We start from the raw sequence: 23,359 nt of genomic DNA on the forward strand, positions 1-23,359 counted from the left end.
ATCCTGTTATGTCCCCGACCCAAGTCCCACCTGAGGTAGACCCCATTGTCTGATCACATGGAGACCATGATGTGGGACACATTGACAGTACATCATACAAGGCAAGACTCAAACCAGACATTCTCCCGGTCTACCATAAACAGCACCCCTTGTCACAGGAAACAAATCAAAGGTATCCGCCCTATGATCAAACATTTCCTACAAACTTGAGTTTTAGAACATACTGTCTCCAAACCCAATGGTACTGTCTGTTTTGTACAAGACCTGAGAGCCATCAACAGACTAATTGTGCCTATTGTCCCTATAGTTCCTGATGTCACCCGACTGTTGTCATCAATCCCAGCACAGGCAACTCATTTTTCTGTCCTCGATCTGAAGAATGCTTTCTTCTCGATCCCAGTGGACAAAGAGACCAGACTCCTTTTTGCTTTTTCCTTTGAGGGACTACAGTTAACCTGGTGTAGAATGTCCCAGGGGTATGCTGATTCACCAGTTGTGTTCAGCATTGTCCTCCAAGCCTTTATAAAATCATGGCACACCCCCCAGGGTTATGTTCTCCTCCAATATGTTGATGATTTGTTACTGTGTAGTTTCTCTGAGGAGGCCTGCCTTGAGGATGGTGTTGTGAACAGGTTGAATATCTGGGTTTTGTTCTGCCAAAAGGGAAAAGGGAGTTGAGCAAGTCTAGAGTCCAGTCTGTAGCGGGCCTGGTCACCCCGCACGCCCGGAAGGAAATGCAATCTTTCTGGGTATGATTAACTACTGCAGACAGTGGATTCCCGACTGCTCATAGAGATGCTACCCTATCAGGCAAACCAGATCTAATCAAATGGTCCTCATAAATGTACAAAGCTTTTAATGACGAGTCCAGGGCTAGGTCTCCCAGATTACAATTTGCCTTTCCACATGTATGCACGAGACAATTGTAAAACCATGGCGGGTGTGCTGACACAATTTCACGGAGGCAAACTGCGTCCTTGTGCTTTTTTCTCAAAGGTGATGCCCGTCTCCGTACAGGGGATGCCGGCATGTCTGCGAGCTCTTGCTGCCTGTGTTATGATTGTTGAACAAGCTACCACCCTCACTTTAGGACATGACACTACCTTGTACACTTCTCATGATGTTATCTCTCTCCTTAAAGGCCTACATACACAACACATGTAAACACAACGGCTCTCTGGATATGAGGTAATTCTCCTCAGTAATCCATCCTTGAAAATGGTGTATGCCTCCCCTACATCTGGCCCTGCGCACTAGTTGGCCTGAAAATTCCTGATGATGTGATGCCGGACATACATGACTGTTTGCAAGTCATCCACACTGACGCCTCACACAGACCCGACCTCTCTTCAGTGCCCATACCTGATGCTCCAGAAGTCTTTGTAGATGGGTCATGTACACACCCCAATGACAATGTTTACCATGCCAGTTATGCTATTGTCCAATTACCTGATATTGTCCTCAAGGCCCAGTCCATCCCCTATAAGTCCGCACAAGCTGCAGAACTCATCGCCCTCACAAGAGCCTGTACACTTTTTGCTAAGAAACCTGTCACCATTTACATCCATCATTCACTGCAGGACACACACACGTAGGACTGATCACATTTCAAAGGGCAATGCTCTAGCAGACCACACCGCCAAACTGGCTGCTACACAACAACCTACCTGTCTCACTGATGTTACCAGTTCTTACACCTCCTTCACTCGTAGACACACAACTTCTTCTCTCTCTTCAGTCCTCTGTTCCCAAACAAGAGGACTATGATTGGTGTTATCCGGTATTGCAGAAAAATCCTGTAACAGGATTGATCTGCAAAGAGGGGACACCATGCATACCCCAACACAGTGCCACAGTTTTATTGCTCATTTCCACGGATTAGGCCACAGGGAGCACCTTTGAGAAGTGGAAACAAGTCCTTCCCATCATACTCTCAGAAATTAGAATGACCCCCCATAAGACTTTAAAACTCTCCCCTTTTGAGATTCTCATGGGTAGGAATTTCCCGACTCCATGGGCCCAACGAACACTTATAACAGAAGAAGGGGACCTCAACCAGATAAGGGAACAATATGTCACAGACCTTATCCAAACCCTTGATAGAGTAGAACAAAAATTTGTCTGTAATTCTCCTTCTCTCCCACAGGAACCAACACACCAGTTCCAGGAAGGCGACACTGTACTGGTTAAAACTCTGTCGAAAGGAAAGAAGCCCGGAGACTTCACCTTTGGACCCCCAACCACAGTTGTTGCCGTGACAAGGACGGCGGTTCTCACGGAAGACAGCCCTTCTTGGATCCACGCCTCTCAGATCAAACTCGTCCAACATCACCCAAAGGAGGTAATAACGGGGGCAGACAGCCCTGACCTTGAAAGCCTACCGAAAGATGTACCCGCTGATGCCCTGGCCTTGTTCTGGCAGATGGTTGAAGAAACTAAGTCTCATGATGTTTGCATTAATGACTTTATTGACTTTGATTCACCCCACGGTGACTCTGCAGAATGAATTAGAGAAACACCCAAACAATAAGTTCCTGAAACACCATATAATGTTATCACAAAACCTCACTGCGAAGGATTGTTGGATATGCACCCATGCCCGTGTCTGCCCAAAGCATGCCCTACTTTGCTATCCCTGTGCCCTCATATGAATTATTTCAGGGAGACTGTTTTGACATGCTTGCTGACAATGAGGCACGATATGCAAAGAACTGGAACACCTCAGTGGGAATTCCTATAGTAGGATGGGTGGGGCAGCCATGGTGGCAGGGAAACTTAAGCAGCCCAGGCCCAGGACCATACCAAATGTTGGTCTTCAAAGGGGGTTCCTGGGTAACTCGAGTGGTCACACATATACTAGACCTAGGAGCAATCCCCACAGAAGGAATAAAAGTTAGTTTTAACGGGACATCCGCAAGAAAATAGAAAACAAGAAAAACCAAGTTGTCTAAAGTGACAACTGGTTTTAAGAGGGGATTGAAGGATACAAGGGTCTTGATAAAATACAGATCTGTAATCTTGTATGATATATATCTTAATTCTGTAATCTTGTATGATATATCTTAATTCTGCCTTTTGTAACCGCAAGGCACGTACCGTACTTCTCGTTTTCTCAACTGCTGATTCGTAACTGTTGTGCACGTACATCCTGTATTTGTGTTCTGCTGACTTGTAACTATTAAGCAACATGGTATATATATATATATATATATATATATGAACGTTGGCAAATAGTAAAACAGAGCGTACTTAGACGGTATCCTGTGTGCATGTATTTTGTTCCACACCTGACAAGACGCTCTCCTGGTCAGTACAAGCCTTAAGCCAAATTGGACCTAGTACCAGGGGTACAGAAAAGACAGAGAACCAGTACCAGGGGTACTGAGTAGACAGAGAACCTTTCACTCCCATCCATGACACTCCTCCTATTCATACCACTACCATTCCTCTCATCCACAGCACCACTCCTCTCATCCACAGCACTACCACTCCTCCCATTCACAGCACCACTCCTCTCATCCACAGCACTACCACTCCTCTCATCCACACCACTACTCCTCTCATCCACAGCACTTCCACTCCTCTCATCCACAGCACTTCCACTCCTCCCATTCACAGCACTACCACTCCTCTCATCCACAGCACTTCCACTCCTCCCATTCACAACACTACCACTCCTCCCATTCACACCACTACTCCTCTCATCCACAGTACTTCCACTCCTCCCATTCACAGCACTACCACTCCTCCCATTCACAGCACTACCACTCCTCCCATTCACAGCACTACCACTCCTCCCATTCACAGCACTACTCCTCTCATCCACAGTACTATCACTCCTCTCATCCACACAGGTATTACTAAACCCTTTTAGTGCAGTAACTTTTTCACTCTTACTTTTGGCTGAGCTGGCCGGGATAGACTGTAATGTTGCTGGTGCCGATGTCACTAACTCTGCCTTTGGCATCACATCTCTGCCACTGATGTCACTAGTTCCATCTCCTGATGTCACTTCCATGAGCAGGGCCGCCCCTCCTCCTTCACCATGTGACGTGTAGGAAATCCCCTCCCTTACAGAGGAAGTTTCCGTTATGTCAGCACTTGCACTGAACGACCGCATGGACTGTCCAGCTGATGCCCGGACCCTCCCCTCCCCCCCCCCTCACAGGGGAGTGCCCTGCAGCACCAGCAATGCCCAGGGGACCGCCCCCCACTTCAAGCCTGTCCTGCTCTTCCCTACCGACAGGACAGGAGGGCTTCTCAGCATCTCCCTCCGCCATCTTGGATTTCACACTGTACCCCCCGTGCTGGCCCCGCTCCACCTCAGAAGTGGGGTCTTGCAGAGTGGGGGGCCCAGCAGCCTGTACCGACTTCTCAGCCGGCCCAGACTGCTGGAAAGGACTAAATACAAAACGGGTGACTTCTCCCACTTTCCTCTTCTTTTTGCTCCTCTGCCCTTTCTTCTTCCCTCCTTCAGGGCCCAGATCATCACCGAAAGAAAAGTTCTGGAAATGAGTGGGGGATTCCTGCAGGATGATGGCCCGGAGCACCCCGCCATCACTGTCCTCCTCGCTCTCATCAGCAGATGACACAGGCAAGGCCACCATTTGAGCAGCAGCAAGGTGGTCTTCACTGAGGGGGGGGCTAGGGGTGACACAGACAGCAGGGGCCCCACCATCCAACACCACACTCTCCACCCTCCCCTCAGCCTCTCCGACAATCTCTAACTGTTCCACCTCCTCCTCCTCACCGCCACTACTCTCCCCATCATCCACCACCTCCTTACCTGGGGATTTCATAGCGGTGAATCTGTCCTTGTTTAGCAATTTTTCTCGGAAGAGTCCACTGCCTTCCAAAAGGACCTTTCTCCTTTCTTCCAACACCTTAATCTCTGTTTTCCGGGCTTGTATTCTCACCCTCAGCTCGGGTCATTTTTTCTTGGGACCCCTCTCAGCCAGGTTTTGGGCCAGGCGCAAATCCTCCCTGGCTGCCTTTAGTTCTTTCCCACAGCGGTCGTACTCTGTAAACCGAGCCGTCATCCTGGAGCAATATATTTCCGTAGAATCTTTCGGGTCTCGGTTGCCCCACATCTCAACATTCTGCAGGCTTTTCTTGGCCTTCCTGCCACTAGTGGCCTTTCCACTACTCGCCGTTGCCTGGGGAGCAGGGACCACATTACTGCGGTCCCTGCTAGATTTTTTTGCACAGGCCGGAAGACTGGCTGTAGTTGGCTTCTCTCCACCCCCCGCCAGCCTGGAACGGGAAGTGGAGCCCCGAGATTCCCGGGGCTCCACGCAGGGCGGCTCTCCCCTGGAGTCTGCCACTGTCCCGGGAAAAGCTGTTAGAACACCTGCCTCTGTAGTCTGCTTGGAAGTCCTGGAGAGCTCAAACAGGGACACAACCGCACGCTTCTCACACTGAACTGGTGTGTTTCACAGGAAGTGCTCTCTGCTGACACCTCTGTCCATGTCAGGAACTTTCCGGAGTAAAAGCAAATCCCCATAGCAAACCTCTCCTGCTCTGGACAGTTCCTGACATGGACAGAGGTGTCAGCAGAGAGCACTGTGGACAGACTGAAAAGAACTACACAACTTCCGCTGTATTATACAGCAGCTGATAAGTACTGGAAGGATTAATATTTTTAAATAGAAGAAATTACGAATCTGTTTAACTTTGTAGCACCTGTTGATGAAATTTTTTTTTTACCACTGGAGTACCCCTTTAAAGCCAGACTGAGATGGAAGCGAGTACATGTTAGGAAATGAACACTGTTTGGCTAGCATTATTTAGTATGGGGCTATTTATGTAGACACTGTATCGGCACAATCCGAGTAACACTATTCTGTAGGTATTATATTTCACTGTTCCTGGAAGGACTATACAGCACTGTGTCTGTGAGGAGGGTATAGAACCATTTCTGTAGACATTATCTGAATTGCACTATATAATAGACACTATAGGGCACTGTTCCTTAGACACTATAGGGCACTGTTCCTTAGACACTATTGGGCACTGTTCCTTAGACACTATAGGGCACTGTTCCTTAGACACTATAGGGCACTGTTCCTTAGACACTATAGGGCACTGTTCCTTAGACACTATTGGGCACTGTTCCTTAGACACTATAGGGCACTGTTCCTTAGACACTGTAGGGCACTGTTCCTTTGCCCTATAGTGTCTAAGGAACAGTGCCCTATAGTGTTTAAGGAAATGTGCCCTATAGTCTTTAAGGAACAGTGCCCTATAGTGTCTAAGGAACAGTGCCCTATAGTGTCTAAGAAACAGTGCCCTATAGTGTTTAAGGAACAGTGCCCTACAGTGTCTAAGGAACAGTGCCCTACAGTGTCTAAGGAACAGTGCCCTATAGTGTCTAAGGAACAGTGCCCTATAGTGTCTAAGGAACAGTGCCCTATAGTGTCTAAGGAACAGTGCCCTATAGTGTCTAAGGAACAGTGCCCTATAGTGTCTAAGGAACAGTGCCCTACAGTGTCTAAGGAACAGTGCCCTATAGTGTCTAAGGAACAGTGCCCTATAGTGTCTAAGGAACAGTGCCCTATAGTGTCTAAGGAACAGTGTCCTATAGTGTCTAAGGAACAGTGCCCTATAGTGTCTAAGGAACAGTGCCCTATAGTGTCTAAGCTACGGTGCCCTATAGTCTCTAAGGAACTGTGCCCTATAGTGTCTAAGGAACAGTGCCCTATAATGTTTAAGGAACAGTGCCCTACAGTGTCTAAGGAACAGTGCCCTACAGTGTCTAAGGAACAGTGCCCTATAGTGTCTAAGGAACAGTGCCCTACAGTGTCTAAGGAACAGTGCCCTATAGTGTCTAAGGAACAGTGCCCTATAGTGTTTAAGGAGATGTGCCCTATAGTCTCTAAGGAACAGTGCCCTACAGTGTCTAAGGAACAGTGCCCTATAGTGTCTAAGGAACAGTGCCCTATAGTGTCTAAGGAACAGTGCCCTATAGTGTCTAAGGAACAGTGCCCTATAGTGTCTAAGGAACAGTGCCCTATAGTGTCTAAGGAACAGTGCCCTACAGTGTCTAAGGAACAGTGCCCTATAGTGTCTAAGGAACAGTGCCCTATAGTGTCTAAGGAACAGTGCCCTATAGTGTCTATGGAACAGTGTCCTATAGTGTCTAAGGAACAGTGCCCCATAGTGTCTAAGGAACAGTGCCCTATAGTGTCTAAGCTACGGTGCCCTATAGTCTCTAAGGAACAGTGCCCTATAGTGTCTAAGGAACAGTGCCCTATAGTGTCTAAGAAACAGTGCCTTACAGTGTCTAAGGAACAGTGCCCTACAGTGTCTAAGGAACAGTGCCCTACAGTGTCTAAGGAACAGTGCCCTATAGTCTCTAAGGAACAGTGCCCTATAGTCTCTAAGAACAGTGCCCTATAGTGTCTAAGGAACAGTGCCCTATAGTGTCTAAGGAACAGTGCCCTATAGTGTCTAAGGAACAGTGCCCTATAGTGTCTAAGTAACATTGCCCTATAGTGTCTAAGGGACAGTGCCCTATAGTGTCTAAGGAACAGTGCCCTATAGTGTCTAAGGAACAGTGCCCTATAGTGTCTAAGGAACAGTGCCCTATAGTGTCTAAGGAACAGTGCCCTATAATAGTGTCTAAGGAACAGTGCCCTCTAGTGTCTAAGGAACAGTGCCCTACAGTGTCTAAGGAACAGTGCCCTATAGTGTCTAAGGAACAGTGCCCTATAGTGTCTAAGGAACAGTGCCCTATAGTGTCTAAGGAACAGTGTCCTATAGTGTCTAAGGAACAGTGCCCTATAGTGTTTAAGGAAATGTGCCCTATAGTGTCTAAGGAACAGTGTCCTATAGTGTCTAAGGAACAGTGCCCTATAGTGTCTAAGGAACAGTGCCCTATAGTGTCTAAGGAACAGTGCCCTATAGTGTCTAAGGAACAGTGCCCTATAGTGTCTAAGGAACAGTGCCCTATAGTGTCTAAGGAACAGTGTCCTATAGTGTCTAAGGAACAGTGCCCTACAGTGTCTAAGGAACAGTGCCCTATAGTGTCTAAGGAACAGTGCCCTATAGTGTCTAAGCTACGGTGCCCTATAGTGTCTAAGGAACAGTGCCCTATAGTGTCAAAGGAACAGTGCCCTATAGTGTCTAAGGAACAGTGCCCTATAGTGTCTAAGGAACAGTGCCCTATAGTGTCTAAGGAACAGTGTCCTATAGTGTCTAAGGAACAGTGCCCTATAGTGTTTAAGGAAATGTGCCCTATAGTGTCTAAGGAACAGTGTCCTATAGTGTCTAAGGAACAGTGCCCTATAGTGTCTAAGGAACAGTGCCCTATAGTGTCTAAGGAACAGTGCCCTATAGTGTCTAAGGAACAGTGCCCTATAGTGTCTAAGGAACAGTGCCCTATAGTGTCTAAGGAACAGTGTCCTATAGTGTCTAAGGAACAGTGCCCTACAGTGTCTAAGGAACAGTGCCCTATAGTGTCTAAGGAACAGTGCCCTATAGTGTCTAAGCTACGGTGCCCTATAGTGTCTAAGGAACAGTGCCCTATAGTGTCTAAGGAACAGTGCCCTATAGTGTCTAAGGAACAGTGCCCAACAGTGTCTAAGGAACAGTGCCCTATAGTGTCTAAGGAACAGTGCCCTATAGTGTCTAAGGAACAATGCCCTACAGTGTCTAAGGAACAGTGCCCTATAGTGTCTAAGGAACAGTGCCCTATAGTGTCTAAGGAACAGTGCCCTATAGTGTCTAAGGAACAGTGCCCTATAGTGTCTAAGGAACAGTGCCCTATAGTGTCTAAGGAACAGTGCCCTATAGCAGTGGTTCTCAACCTTTTTTGCCTGAGTACCCCTTGACAGCCCATTCCCCAAAAATTGTACCCCCATATTAGAGCCTTTTACTTTACTTTCTTTTACTACAGGCCACCTGTTCCTCTCCCTATCTCCCCAGTCCCCCGATTTACAGGTGACGTCTTCTCTAACCGGAGTTGTTTACTTTTCTTTTCTTCACTATCTGGCCTAGACCACCATTAAGATTTCTCCAATAAAATACTTTTCCAGAGAACCAGCCAAACAAACATTTTAGGCTTCTTTCTGCAGTACAATACCCACCTATTTACAAACTCCCCATGTTTATTGTCACACACAGTAATAGTACTCGGTTTGCATCCCCATAAAGTTATACACCAAAAAGAGAACAAACAGAGTATAGACAACCCCTGTCAGAATAGGTTAGTGAAGTGTTATGTAAACAACTCTACCCCAAAAATGCAAACACTATCACAAACGTTATGCTCAAAAATCAATAATCTTTATAAGACATATTACAATCAATTCATAAAAGCTATTAAAATATATTTGGCACCTATAACAACCTCTATGAATTACATGACATGATTGTTGCTAGTGGGAGATAGATATATCATTCCATAATGGTCACACGCAGGAATATGCATAGTTAATTCATAAAGATATATAAGTAGTAAAGTATTATAAAAGAGTAGTATAATAGCATAAGGAGATCCCAGCGTCTATGAATCTCCTTATGCTATCGTCACGCCCCCTCCCATTGATATCAATGGAGGGCGCATGTTGGGAGGTCGCAACTTTGGCTGCTGCTCCAAGCCTTCTGAACCGGATGTTCAAAAGGCTGGGACATGGGAGTACCCCTTTAAATCCTCCTTCCTTCTACTAAAGACATTGGTCTCGGTGGTTGTATATATATATACAGATGATTTTGGATATATATATATATATATATATATATATTATTCATTTTTCCCTCCTTTTCCTGGGTAATACAGGAGGCGTCGTGGTGAGGTCTCTTTTTTTTCTTCTACTACAAGGATTTTTCTGGCCACATATAGGAGAACTCTCTTATGACTCTACTCTCCAAGGTCACATGACTGATAAGAGACAATGGACATTCAGCTACACAAACAGCCATTTTTAAAATGCACCTACCAGAAACAAGCTGCCTCTGCAAATGGCCCAGATCGGAAAAGAAGCCAGGAGAGGTTCTCTGGTATGGCCGTGACACAGTCATGGAGTCCTTGGCAGCCAGCGCTGGGAACTGTTTACGGTGTCCATAGCTATGTCGGTCCTCACACGATTTAGGAGGGTCCTTATGTGGGTAGGGTAGGAATCTGTCAATCTCACCCGTCCTCAACTTAGATTCGAGTTCTTGTCTGGTAAACTGAGGGTACGAAGAAGATAGCAAGACAGACCTGTAGACCACCGAAGCCACATCCCTGAAAAGTTCAGGTGGGCATGCTGGAGATGGGCATGGGGACACCGGATCACCACACACCACACATCCTAAGGACCTTAACCTGGGAAAGATATCCATTCCAGAGACAATACATTCAGGAGAAAGTCCAGTATGTTCTCTCCAGTCACAGGAGGTTGTGCTCTGGGATTAGTGAGAGGACTTTGTCAGTCCTTCCATCAGACCCATTGTCGTGTCTGCAGTGATTGTTTACACGACTCCGGTTGCTTAGCTACTTGGCATTTCGACCATCACAAGCTGTTGTCTACGGCTCTGTGGTAACCTCTTGTGTTGTGTAAAATTCTAGATTCATTCCAAAAGACAGATCTAACACACTGTAACAAGCCCTGCACCTCTGTCAGTACAACATTTTTCATGTGACAGTAAATGTCTCCATCTATACATGTAAAACTCAAGATGTGTGTGTATGTATGCTGTATAGGTATGTATGTGAGTATATATATATACTCTATGGGGGAGATTTATCAAAACAATAGGGGAAGTTCCCTAGTTGCCCATAGCAACCAATCAGATTGCTTCTTTCATTTTTAACAAGGCCTCTGCAAAATGAAAGAAGCGATCTGATTCGTTGCTATGGGCAACTGGGCAACTTTTCCTTTGCACAGGTCTTGATAAATCTCCCCCTATGAGTATGTATGTGTGTATATATACCGTATTTTTCGCCGAATAAGACGCACTTTTTCTTCCCCAAAACTGGGGGGAAAAAGTCGGTGCGTCTTATACGGCGAATACACACCTATCGCGGCGGTCCCTGCGGCCATCATTGGCCGGGACCCGCGGCTAAAACAGGACATCACCGATCGCGGTGATGCCCTGTATTAACCCTTCAGACGCGGCGATCAAAGTTGACCACCACGTCTGAAGCGAAAGTGACACAAACCCAGCTGTTCAGTCGGGCTGTTCGGGACCGCCGCGATTTCACCGGGTTAGTGCTTACAGGACACCGAGGGGGACCTTACCTGCCTCCTCGGTGTCTTCTCCGTTCAGGGATCCCCTGTATGGCCGGCGCTCTCCTTCCTCGTCATCACGTCGTCGTGTACGTGCGTCAGTGTGCGTAACGACGTGATGGCGGCGATGGAGAGCGAGGATACCCGGCCGGCAGCAGAGACGTTCCGAAGCGACGGGGACACGGTGACAGCGATGGAGCGACATCCAGGACAGCGGTGACGGGTCCGGAGCGGCGGGGACACATGAGTATTACCTCCTATGCAGTGGTCTTCAATCTGCAGACCTCCAGATGTTGCAAAATACAACTCCCAGCATGCCCGGACAGCCAACGGCTGTCCGGGCATGCTGGGAGTTGTAGTTTTGCAACATCTGGAGGTCCGCAGATTGAAGACCACTATTGGGTTCAAAATCTTAATTTTTTTAGATTTTGCACCTATAAATTGGGTGCGTCTTATACGCCGGTGCGTCCTATAGGGCGAAAAATACGGTATACTGTATAAGTATGTACTGTACTGCTGCTATTTCTATGGCATAAGGATATAAAGTAATTATACATCTCCCTTGAGGCTGTGTTCACATGTTGCATTTTTGCAAATTTTTTCATTTTTTTGCTGTGATTTTCCTACAAACGGCACAAAAATGGTTCTAGTTTACCACAATCGTGCAAAACACTGTAAAACACTTTTACCACAATTTTGTAAAACTGAACCCTGTATAAATGTGTGGTAAAATGCAGTAAAAATTGAACATGTGAACACAGCCGAAATACTGTCTACATAGCACACCTTAACCCCTTAAGGATCAATGCAAAAAAACCTGTACGCCCCTGAAAGACCAGGCCTGTTTTTTCAAATCGTGGATGTCTGTCTTTATTAGAGAATAACTCTGGTAACGTTTTGCCAATCACGATAATTCTGACATTGTTTTTTTGTCACAAGTTTTCCTTCATGTACATAGTAAAAGTAAGCCGATATCATTTGTAGTTTTTTTTTATAATGCAAAAAATCATGAAATTTTTACAAAAAATTACGATTTTTTGCTATTTTAACACTAATAGGTTGCATATATTTATACATACTGACCAAATAGTTTATGAAACTTATACTTTCAGATGTCTACTTTATTTTTACATCATTTTTTTGTTTTTAATTAACATTTTAAATTAGTTAGAAGCATAACAATTTAACTTGAAATTTAGAAAATTTAGAAAATTTGAAAAGTACATCTTTTTTTATGTGCTATGCAAGGTTTGCAGAAATTAAAAGGTAGTAGAACATAGGAACACCCCCCCCCCCCAAATGACCCCATTTTAAAAACTAGACCCCTCAAGGTATTCGCTAGGGGGTACAGTGAGTATTTTAACACCATAGTTTTTTGGCAGGAATTATTACAAAGTCAGTGTTAAAAATTCGAAATTTGCAATTTTTCACAAATGCATAATTTGGGGGGGGCATATTTTTTGTACATCAGTTCTGATATTGAAAGAAATGCACCCTATATTTTATTTAGCTGCTTGTCCCATGTTCGGAAATACCCCCGCTTTGGCCATATATGGTTCCTTGGCCGTGTGGTAGGACTCAGGAGAGGAGCGCCATTTGGCTTTCAGGGCAGAACAGTACCCCCACCCCCACAAGTGACCCCATTTATATACCGCACCTCTACAAGTTATTGGCTGGACGAGGGACCTCTCTGATTGGTCCTTGGTCGGCTAGCAGTATAACGCGTCTGTCTGTGACAGTTAGGGCTCCTGATGGATATATCCGCCATGTTGTGGGAATAAGCACCCGCTCATGGCGAATATATCCATCACTGCTGCGGCTGGGTAGCTCAGTGTGTCCGCTCATGACTGCTGGCGGGAAATCCGCCGCTATGAGTGGACACACAAAGCTACCCAGCCGCAGCAGGGAGCTCATTACCGTGACTGCTGCATAATGTGTAGGATCACATGGTGGACATCCGCAGCATATTACATGCTCCGCCATGTCCGCCAATGCGATCCTACACATCATGCATTTTTTTTTATTAGATTCATTTAATAAATGTATTTTTAATATTTTTTTATATTTTTTATTTTTTTACACTTATATTACATTTTTATTTATTTTTACACTTTTATTTATTTATTTATTTTTACACTTTTTAATGCTTTGGAATACTTAGTATTCCAAAGCATTGCAGTTATATGCTGCCTGCCAGTTTTCACTAGCAGGCAGCATATTAGGACGTGCCTCTGGCATGTCCTTACAGGCAATACCCAGGGCAGACCTGGGGGTCTTTGTAGGACCCCCGGCTGCCCAGGTATGCAGCAGCACCCCGCGATGCTCCGGGGTGCTGCAGGAGAGACAGAGGAAGCCCCCTCCCTCTGTTAGAACTCCTTACAGCGCGCGGTCACTTCTGACCGCGGTTGTAAGGGTTAAGCTGTCGGGAGTGAAGTGAACTTCACTCCCGGCAGTGCAGCAGGATCCCGGCTGTGTGATACAGCCGAGTCCCTGCCGCGATCTCGTGGGTGCACTGGGCAGCACCCACGAGAATAATGGATGAGTATAGACATCCAGGTGCGGGAACGGCCGCCAACCTGGACGTCTATACTCGTCCATGGTCGTTATCGGGTTAAAGGACTAGTCCAGTTCTGAAAAAACGTATCCCCGCCCAAGTGGTTGATCACTGCACGAAGCGGCGGCTGACACGCCCCCTCAATACAACTTTATGGCAGAGCCGGAGCGCTGCCTTTGGCAATCTTCGGCTCTGCCATAGCGCAGTATTGAGGGGGTGTGTCGGCCGCCGCTTTGTGCAGTGGTCAACACGCCCCCTTCCCATGGGCTGCCGGGGGCCCCGTACAGGAGATCACGAGGGGTCCCCAATCCTTAGGATAGGGGAAATGTTTTTCAGGACTGGACCACTCCTATAATTGTAATTATCAGTGAAATAACCCCAGACTTGAATATAAGAAAATTTATTTTCCTCTTTCAAAATATAACTACTTTTCAGTGCCTCCCAACTTATTAACCCGTCCTTTGTGATAATTTTATTTACATTCTTGATCCCCATTTTCCCCCAACTCGTGTATTCCATAATTTTCAGGAATTCTGGATAAAAAAACATTATTCCATATAGGTGTGAATTTTATAATGCCCTTCACTGTGATTTGTCTTGTATATTTCCATATTTTAACCAACATTTTACAATTGTGAGAATTCCCACCTTCAACCGAGCTATCAAATGACTCTCTATTATCTCTATTAAGGTGTACCCTTTTTATTCTTGCAGTCTTTATACCTTTCCAAGAATTATCGGAAACCTTTCAATTGGTCACAGAACGCTGATACAGTGCTTGCGCCATCATCATTACTATTTTTCAACCCCGATCCACATATTCTCATTATACAGTGACCCCCCGACCTACGATGGCCCCGACATATGATCAAATTGACATGCGATGCTTTTTTTTTATGTCGGGGCCATCGCATTAAGTGCTATCTGGCAGCGCAAAATGCTTAAGCTGCTGCCGGATAGCAGCTTAATGTTCCCCGTGTGGTGCGGTAAGTATTACTTACCCCTCCACGATGCTCCGGGGTGCCCTCCGGGTCCAGCGCTGGTCTTCTGGTGTCTTCTCGGCCCTCTCCGATGACGTCAATACTCTGCTGCGCACGTCATCCAATAGGAATGGCGTATGCAGCGGCGTAATGACGTCGCTATGCAGGCCCAGTAAGGCCTTGCAGAAGAAAGCAGAGGACCGGAGAGGACAGCGGAGGACCGGAGAAGACAGCAGAGGACCGGAGAAGACAGCAGAGGACCGGAGAAGACAGCAGAGGACCGGAGAAGACAGCAGAGGACCGGAGAAGACAGCGGAGGACCGGAGAAGACAGCGGAGGACCGGAGAAGACAGCTGAGGACCGGAGAAGACAGCGGAGGACCGGAGAAGACAGCGGAGAGCCCAGCGGAGGCCCGGGGACATAGGAATGGCGTACGCAGCGGCGTAATGACGTCGCTATGCAGGCCCAGTAAGGCCTTGCGGAAGAAAGCAGAGGACCGGAGAGGACAGCGGAGGACCGGAGAAGACAGCAGAGGACCGGAGAAGACAGCGGAGGACCGGAGAAGACAGCGGAGGACCGGAGAAGACAGCGGAGGACCGGAGAAGACAGCGGAGGACCGGAGAAGACAGCGGAGGACCGGAGAAGACAGCGGAGGACCGGAGAAGACAGCAGAGGACCGGAGAAGACAGCAGAGGACTGGAGAAGACAGCGGAGGACCGGAAAAGACAGCGGAGGACCGGAGAAGACAGCAGAGGACCGGAGAAGACAGCGAAGGACCGGAGAAGACAGCGGAGAGCCCAGCGGAGGCCCGGGGACACCATCTCGAGTGGCCGGGACAGGTGAGTACAGCTTCCTATACTTTACATTGCACGAATCCCTCAACATACAGTGGATTCGACAAACGGTGGCTCATTTGGAACGAATTACCATCGTATGTTGAGGGACCACTGTACATTAATATATGGTTTTAATATCCCACACTTTTATGCTATAATAACACTATTAGCCTTACACCTGATTTTAAGAATGTTTGTTATAGATGAGCAATACCTGGCGAGTGTAGGTATTACGATCCCATGCCCAGGGGGGCGGTATCACTTCACCACTTGGCGCCAAAAGCTTTTTATAAATACTGATGTTTCAATGTTCATGCATGTAAGTCTGTTTACCTGTTGAAGAGGCGGTGTAGCCTCGAAACATGTTGTTATTGGCTGAAATAAAGAAGCATTATACCTTCCTTTGCTGTCCAAGTGGTTTGCGCTACAAGTCCATTTTTTTCCCCTCAACTTTTCAACACTCAGGGGTTAAGAGACATTTTGTTTAGGGGTTTATACCCCGTCACCTAGGTGACTGGAGTTTGGTTTTCATAATAAATTGTACCCCTTCCCTGCCTTGGGCAATTTGTGTGCTCTTCTGTGAACATCGCACTCAAGTGGGCTGAGATAATATATTTGAAAATGTGGTATCCCAAAACCGCCTGCACTGTAGGGAGGATTTAAAAATTTCTGCTTCATCCTAACTAGAGATGAGCGAACTTACAGTAAATTCGATTCGTCACGAACTTCTCGGCTCGGCAGTTGATGTCTTTTCCTGCATAAATTAGTTCAGCTTTCAGGTGCTCTGATGGGCTGGAAAAGGTGGATACAGTCCTAGGAGACTCTTTCCTAGGACTGTATCCACCTTTTCCAGCCCACCGGAGCACCTGAAGGCTGAACTCATTTACGCAGGATAAGTCATCAACTGCCGAGCCGAGAAGTTCATGACGAATCGAATTTACTGTAAGTTTGCTCATCTCTAATCCTAACCCATTTCCTTCCCCATACCAGATCATTAATTGCCCCTTCTAACCCCTTATAAAATGTATCTGTAATCCATATTAGGGTCGCCCTAATTATATGTAGAACACAAATAGAGAAACACAGCCGCACATCCACCATTTGTGTTTTGATCTACTTGCTTCTCAGCATAATTTAAAAAACTAACAGGTTGTTAGTACACAATAATATAAGTTTTTAGTTAGCAGGAGACTGCATATGTGTTTCCTCCTAGCATTCTCCCAGCCCTCTGGCAGAAAGCACATGGTAGGTGTTCACATTGGTGTGGTTGCACTGCGGTGGTCATTGTTCCTGTGATGCCTTGTCTGTGGGGTGGGGCGGCCTGGAGCCAGGGGCTGGTCGGGCAGCAGTGTGGCTGCCTGGCCACTGGGTCGTTCCCCCTGTAGGCATGGGGTTGCGGTGGCAATGGTCGCCGCCCGGCGCTACGCTGGTGTTAGGTTAGGGACCCACTCTTAATAGGTGGCATTGACGTGGCGAGCGGGCTTGTACTTTTTGATCAAAATGTATACTAACAATTGGATTGGGCCCTGAGACCTTTACTGTCTTCGATCCCAACCTACCTGAAAGACACGAGTGATGTGGTACATTTTGTGGAGGATTTTCAGTGGGAGAATTCTTTTGTTCTGGCCTCTATCGATGTGGAGGCTCTGTACACCCGCATCCCGCATGATGCGGGTGTACAGGCCGTCCACAGAGTACTGACAATGACTGACAAGTCGTCAAATTTCCACAACTTCATATGTGAAGCGCTACACTTTATCCTTAGTAATAATACCTTCAAGTGCAATAACCAGTGGTTCAGACAATGTGAGGGGACGGCCCCACCTCCTGCTCTTACGCAAATTTATACCTTGCGGTTTTTGAGCAGGAGTATGTGTTCAGTACCTCCAATCCGTTCGTGAGAATTATCCGAGCTTTTTGGAGGTATATGGATGACATATTGATTGTATGGGACGGGTCTTAAGAGTCCTTTAACAATTTTGTTAAATACCTCAATGAGAATAATATGAATATGGCATTTACCAGTGTATATGGGGAGAAGTGCATAGAATTCCTTGATCTGCAGTTGTTCGTTGAGAACAATCAATTAAAAGCTGTGGTTGCAACCAGTGGTTGCTAAGGACGACGACAGCCTGAAGAGATTCGTCTTTGCTTTTAAAAACAGCCCTCTTAATGGAACCATCAGATCAGCCATTACACGGAACTGGCATTTGTTACTAGCTGATCCAGATATTGCTACGACAGTGAAAAACAGACCCATAGTGACATTTAGAAAAAATGCTACAATTGCGGATCATCTGATCACACGTGCATGGTCGGTTAAAAAAAACGCACGTCACCGACGCGAAACGCGTCGGTGGCGTGCGTTTTTTAACCCACCATGCACGTGTGATTTTGTTCGTTTTGTCTATTTTTCTCTTTTAACCCCTTAAGGACTCAGGGTTTTTCCGTTTTTGCACTTTCTTTTTTCCTCCTTACGTTTTAAAAATCATAACCCTTTCAATTTTCCACCTAAAAATCCATATTATGGCTTATTTTTTGCGTCACCAATTCTACTTTGCAGTGACATTAGTCATTTTACTCAAAAATTCACGATGAAATGGAAAAAAAAATCATTGTGCGACAAAATCGAAGAAAAAAACGCCATTTTGTAAATTTTGGGGGCTTCCGTTTCTACGCAGTGCATATTTCGGTAAAAATGACACCTTATCTTTATTCTGTAGGTCCATATGGTTAAAATGATCCCCTACTTATACAGGTTTGATTTTGTCGTATTTCTGGAAAAAATCATAACTACATGCACGAAAATGTATACGTTTAAAAATGTCCTCGGTACGATTTTTGTTTTGATCGGACTTTTTTAACACTTTTTATTCATTTTTTAATGGTATAAAAAGTGACCAAAATACGCTTTTTTGGACTTTGGAATTTTTTTGCGCTTACGCCATTGACTGTGCGGTTTAATTAACAATATAGTTCGGACATTTACGCATGCAGCGATACCACATATGTTTATTTTTATTTACACTGTTTTATTTTTTTATGGGAAAAGGGGGGTGATTCAAACTTTTATTAGGGAAGGGGTTAAATGACCTTTATTAACACTTTTTTTTTACATTTTGTTTTGCAGTGTTATAGGTCCCATAGGGACCTATAACACTGCACACACTGATCTCCTATGCTGATCACTGGCGTGTATTAACCCGCCTGTGATCAGTGTTATCGGCGCTTGACTGCTCCTGCCTGGATCTCAGGCACGGAGCAGTCATTCGTCGATCGGACACCGAGGAGGCAGGTAAGGGCCCTCCCGGAGTCCTGCAAGCTGTTCGGGACAGCCCGACTGACTAGCCGGGATACTTTCACTTTCGCTTTAGAAGCGGCGGTCAGCTTTGACCGCCGCTTCTAAAGGGTTAATACCGCACATCGCCGTGATCGGCGATGTGTGGTATTAGCCGCGGGTCCCGGCCGTTGATGAGCGCCGGGACTGACGCGATGTGATGCGGGGTCACAGCGCGACCCCGCTTCATATCGCGGGAGCCGGCGCAGGACCTAAATATACGTCCTGCTTCGTTAAAGGGTTAATGGAACTTTATTAAAGAATACCTTTTACTTCAAGTGGAGCTGAGATTCCCTTCCCCCACCAGTCCTTCCTTAAATTCCAGTTACTATCCGAGGATATGGCTCGGCTACAAGCTCTCGTGCTCCCAACAAATTAACACCTTCCACCTGCAACCTTCTCAAAACGGTGAGCTGGAGTCTATGGGGGAGATTTATCAAAACCTGTGCAGAGGAAACGTTGTCTAGTTGCCCATAGCAACCAATCAGATCGCTTCTTTCATTTTTCACAGGCCTTCATGAAAATGAAAGTAGCGATCTGATTGGTTGCTATGGGAAACTGGGCAATTTTTCCTCTGCACAGGTTTTGATAAATCTCCCCCTATTTTTCTCTATTTGTTCTTTTTTTGTCTAAAAATAAAAGCAACTCTAATAAGTCATGGCTATCCTCCAACACTCCCAAGGGTAATAAGAAATGTGGCTTCTGTCCCCAATGTCCCCTCAATCTAGGAGGATTCTTATCTTATCACTTGCTGCAGTACTTTCGTTGTGTACTTTATGATTTGCAGCTGCGAACTTATTTATATAGGAAAAACGGAAAGACAACTACCGTATTTTTTGCTGTATAAGACGCACTTTTTCTTCCCCAAAACTGGGGGGAAAAAGTTGGTGCGTCTTATACGGCGAATACACCCCTATCGCGGCGGTCCCTGCGGCCATCAACGTCCGGGACCCGCGGCTAATACAGGACATCACCGATCGTGGTGATGCCCTGTATTAACCCTTCAGACGCGGCGATCAAAGCTGACCGCCGCGTCTGAAGGGAAAGTGACACTAACCCGGCTGTTCAGTCGGGCTGTTCGGGACCACCGTGATTTCACCGCGACGGTCCCGAACAGCCCGACTGAGTAGCCGGGTTAGTGCTTACAGGACACTGGGAGGGACCTTACCTGCCTCCTCTGTGTCTTCTTCGTTCAGGCATCCCCTGTATGCAGGCGCTCTCCTTCCTCGTCATCACGTCGTCGCATATGTGCGTCGGCGTGCGTCGGCGTGCGTAACGACATGATGGCGGCGATGGAGAGCGAGGATACCCGGCCAGCAGCAGAGACGTTCCGGAGTGATGGGGACACGGCGACAGCGATGGAGCGACATCCAGGGCAGCGGTGAAGGGTCCGGAGCGGCGGGGACACGTCAGTATTACCTCCTCCTGCAGTGGTCTTCAATCTTCAATGCTAGGAGTTTTAGTTTTGCAACATCTGGAGGTCCGCAGGTTGAAGACCACTATTGGGTTCAAAATCTTTATTTTTTTAGATTTTGCCCCTAAAAATTGGGTGCGTCTTATACGCCGGTGCGTCCTATAGGACGAAAAATACGGTACGTTTGAGAATCAGAGAACATCTTTATTCTGTACATAATGGAGGAGGCTGTCCAAGATTTGTTAGTCCTATGCAAGTGCATTATAACAGTGACTGTAGTTCCCTGGGATTTGGAGGTTTAGAATTAACCCCTCGGGATACTTATGGAGGAGATAGACGTAGGGCACTGTTACAAGCAGAAGCCCGGTGGATCCTACACTTGGAGGCTCGGGGACCGTTGGGGTTAAATGACTGGCTGGATCTCTCCCCTTTTCTGTAGAGGAGTAATCAGTTAAAACTTGCTTAGATAGTTAGTAGTATAGATATACTCACCAGTAAATAGCCTCTTTATTTGTTTTGCATGGGTTTCTTTGTTTGTTTTTTTACTTACTAGCTCCGGTGTGAGCTCACTCCTGGTCATGTGACCATCAGCTGCACTATATCCTTCCCACAGCGCAATGACGTAAACGAGGCCGGACGAAGCGCATTCATTGCGTGAAACTGCCAGCAGTCGCCTCTGAGCGCCCCACGCTGTCTTGGAAGACCCCTCCGGAGGAGCAACCCGAGATGGGAGCCGAGTGACCAGGTCTTACGCGGTGAGTGCAGGACGCTTGTCCTTTTCTATATTGTTCCTATGTATATTAACAACCTGTTAGTTTTTGAATTTATGCGAAGTAGATCAAAATACAATTTTTTTTTTAAAGAGCCGAGGCAAATGCTCTCTATCACCCAAAGTGCAAGAAAAAGTGCAAACGTGTCATACTAAAAAAACGTGGACAAAGGATGCGGTCTATCGCTAAGCCCTTCTCCAATAGGAGAGAGGCCCCCCAACAAACCTACCCTTCACCTCCGAGCCAAAAGGGACCTGCATGGATCCAGGTTCGATGCCCCTTTTCACCGAAGCTACTAAGTGCACCTGGCTTCAACCTAGGTGTTAACCAAGGTATCAGCTGAGGAGCCGTATACTGATGGCATCTTGACCAAAGCCAAGATACCCAGGGGTTGCAGGGAGGTGAGGAACCTAATGGCCACACACACCTCCCCTAGACCGCCAGGAGGGACATCGAGAAGGGCTACCGCATCCTGACAATCCTGTGTACAAAAACAACGCGTAAAAGTGGCACAGTGACAAACAAAAAAATTATAAATAAGTGAATGAAGTGCAGATATACTGCCCGGTTATTCGGCCGGATCTATAAAAATGTACCCAATCCTAGCCAGAAGGCCAGGATACCAAAGGTGAGTGCCAAAGGTGAAGAGTATATGGTGCAGTGCGTTCACACAGTGAGTTATAGCACCTCAGGGTCACCACTCCCCGAGGCGCAGAAGTACCTCGGCTCTACACCCCCCAACCTCATGGCGAGATCCAGAGGAAACAGGTCACATCTGGGCAGCCGTTGAGCTGGTTACGTGGCACAAGCCCCGGAATGCCCCGATACACCTGCCCCCTCCATGCAGCATCCATCCTACATCAATGGCGAAGACCAAACCACTGATAAGAACAGATACTACACTTGATCTTAGCCAAAAGGCCGAGAAGCGATCAAAATACAAATGGTGGATGTGCGGCTATGTTTCTGTTTCTCTATTTTTGTTTTCTAATTACAGTATATGTAGCACTATCGGCAAGATCACCATCTTACTCAAGGAGATTCTGTCGGCCATATTCAAGGGAAGTTTACTCCATACTTCGATTTTGTCCCTCAATTTCTTCAACACTGGGTTTAAATTTTGTTTGGGGAGTCCTCTATTTTGTCAGAAATTTGTACCCCGATACTCCAGATTCACACCAGGTTTTAACATATGTACCCTCCCAATTGGTTCTATAACTTCCCCTTCTAAGGGAAGAAGGGAGGATTTACTTCAATTGATCTTGTATCCGGAGTATTCTCCAAATTCCTCTACCCTTTCAATTATACCTGGTAATTTTGCCACTGGGTTTTTGATAAATAACAAAACATCTTCTGCGCATAGTACAGTGACCCCCTCAACTTACAATGGCCTCAACATACAATTGTTTCAACATACAATGGTCTTTTCTGGACCATTGTAACTTGAAACCAGACTCAACATACAATGCTGTGGAATCTGTGAAACATGTCAATGACTGGAAGAACCGACCAACCAGAATGGTAAACCCCATGGTAAAATGGTAACTGGTAAACCCCCTGTTTTCCTAAAGTGCATACACTGACTGACTGTCTGGTAGCGCCCCCTACATTACAGGGAGGTATTACATGTTCTGTACTACTCTTTACCTGTATTACTGAAGTGCATACGCTGACTGGTGTCTGGTAGCGCCCCCTACAGTACAGGGAGATATTACATGTTCTGTACTACTCTTTACCTGTATTACTGAAGTGTATGCACTGACTGGTGTCTGGTAGTGTCCCCTACAGTACAGTGAGGTATTACATGTTCTGTACTACTCTTTACCTGTATTACTGAAGTGCATACGCTGACTGGTGTCTGGTAGCGCCCCCTACAGTACATGGAGGTATTACATGTTCTGTACTACTCTTTACCTGTATTACTGAAGTGTATGCACTGACTGGTGTCTGGTAGTGTCCCCTACAGTACAGTGAGGTATTACATGTTCTGTACTACTCTTTACCTGTATTACTGAACTGCATGCACTGACTGGCTGGCTGTCAGGTAGCGCACCCTACAGTACAGGGAGGTATTACATGTTCTGTACTACTCTTTACCTGTATTACTGAAGTGTATGCACTGACTGGTGTCTGATAGCACCCCCTACAGTACAGGGGGCTATTACATGTTCTGTACTACTCTTTACCTGTATTACTGAAGTGTATGCACTGACTGACTGTCTGGTAGTGCCCCCTACAGTACAGGGAGGTATTACATG

General features: G+C 46.3%; 1 non-coding gene across 1 annotated transcript; it reads right to left on the minus strand.

Annotated features, from left to right (window-relative positions):
- Positions 1-21,840: 21,840 nt before the first annotated feature.
- Positions 21,841-22,034, minus strand: LOC130343618 (U2 spliceosomal RNA). Its single transcript, XR_008882907.1, has one exon. It is a non-coding gene; the product is annotated as a U2 spliceosomal RNA (small nuclear RNA).
- Positions 22,035-23,359: the final 1,325 nt, after the last annotated feature.

Source organism: Hyla sarda, chromosome 1 (assembly GCF_029499605.1).
Source record: "Hyla sarda isolate aHylSar1 chromosome 1, aHylSar1.hap1, whole genome shotgun sequence".
Taxonomy (NCBI): domain Eukaryota; kingdom Metazoa; phylum Chordata; class Amphibia; order Anura; family Hylidae; genus Hyla; species Hyla sarda.